Source organism: Orbicella faveolata, unplaced genomic scaffold (assembly GCF_042242905.1).
Source record: "Orbicella faveolata isolate gen_17 unplaced genomic scaffold, um_ofav_v1 contig_12, whole genome shotgun sequence".
Lineage (NCBI taxonomy): Eukaryota > Metazoa > Cnidaria > Anthozoa > Scleractinia > Merulinidae > Orbicella > Orbicella faveolata.
Window position 1 is genome coordinate 5982501 of NW_028301539.1, and position 1985 is coordinate 5984485.

Genomic DNA, 1985 nt, shown 5'->3' on the forward strand with positions numbered 1-1985 from the left:
TTCATCATCTATCACACAGTCTACCACATTCAGCAATGACTTTTCACTTTTGTTTAGGCGACGATGCTTGCATTACGTCACTGAATTCATCATGGCAGAAATAACTTGAACTTTAGTTCAGCTTAAATTTCGGCGACAATGCTTCATACAGCAAAACCTGTATTAATGACCCTATATTAAGCGGAAACCCTCTATTAAGTAGTCACCAGCTTAAGTCCCAAAATTTTCCTCCCATATTTACTTTAAAATAAACCTGCATTCAGCGGACACCGCTGTTAAGCGGACGCGGACACCAATATTAAACCATTTTGTTGCGCAAAACCTGCGATAAGCGGACACTTCAAGAACTTTTTACTTCTAAAGGTCCAGCTAAGACTCCTTTAATTAACATTGTTCAGCGATGTCGTTTTAAGCTAAGTGATTATTTCAGATTAATACATGTATTGCTGACTAGACATTGTCCTTTGAGCAGTGTTTTACCTTTCAGTGTGTTACACTGTAACACAAAAGAGTTAAGAATTAACTATTATTGTAGAACATATTAGAACCTGTTTCGAGCGGACCCAGGATTCCGCTAAATACAGGTTTCACTGTATGTCAGTTAACACATTCAGCAACGACTTTTCACTTTATTTTCATTTCCACCGCGAAAACTTAGCTTGCATTATGCCAGTAAATTTACCATGACGGGAATAGCTTGAATTGTTAAATAGCTGGGGTTTGGGTGATTCTAATGCGCACTCTTATTGGTTGATTTATGGCCACGCGGCAACAGCTAACATCGAGATTCTCGGGAAGACAAAATCTTGCTGTTTCCTTCGGGACCAGTAATTAAGTTTATAATAAAGTACGTTAAATGCTACAAAATGTAAAGGTACAATAAACTACAGATCTAATAGGCCTTATCGCGGTTTTCGACGCCATCTTGACGGATAGAGAAAGCTGGCAGAAATTACAGTGTTTCACTGTATGGGTATCCGATGGCAAATAACTTTTTCCAAAATTGAACTTTACACAATTTGTGAATCGTAACGTTAAAATACCAGGTAGAAGATTGTATTCACCAAGTTTGAAGGATGTAGCTTGGCTAGAAAACGCTTAGTTGATTATTTTAATTTTCCATACATTTGTCTGTATTTTTTTGTTTCCCGCAAACCGCGTCTACCCAACCAAATTATTTACAGACGAGTGCCCGTCCCAGGAGAATACCTGTATGGTTAGTACTCGTCCGTGAAAACTTTTCTGTAAACAAGCGGGCTTAGAGAAAAAAATTGAACAACGCAATTTGCCTGTTGCGAAAAAATATTTGAAGGATAATAACCACAATAACCTCCATTTGGCGCGAAAATATGCTCAGATATTTTTCCTTGGACATCAGCTGTTTCGAGAAGCCAACAATTTTCCGAGAGCGAGCCTATTGTCGACAGAAATAGTTTAGATATATTTGCAATTTCTGATCTTTGTTGTTATTCCAGACAGCTACTCCGGGAAATTTGACTTGCCGAGGCCGGGAATGTGTTGGAGTAATGAGAAGAATAAGATGAAGACACGTTTATCACGTCTTCTATTCACATTCGAAGCATTTAATCTTTCAAAAATAAAAATGTAAATATATACAAACTGTATAAAAGCTGTAAACGCGGTAGTTCTGAATATATCTCGCTCTTCGAACCTCGACGTTTGTAGCATTGGCATCATCAGTTCAACTGATACTAGAAAACACAGACGACGAACACAATTGGAGTTGGATTAGTAAGCCACCTGCACCATCAGGGGTAAGTTTAAACGCTAACCTTTAACATGATGACGAACTTTAATTTAAGCCAGTCCTTTCCCAAGGCAAATAGCGTGTCGCCCACTGTTCCACGAGCGCTCAGTTATTAACCGTCCGATGAATAGCCTTGGCGGTTTAAACAATTTTTTAAGCAATTTGAGCGCGAGCAAATTGCTTAAAAACCACCAAGCTACGTAGGCTATCCGATGAA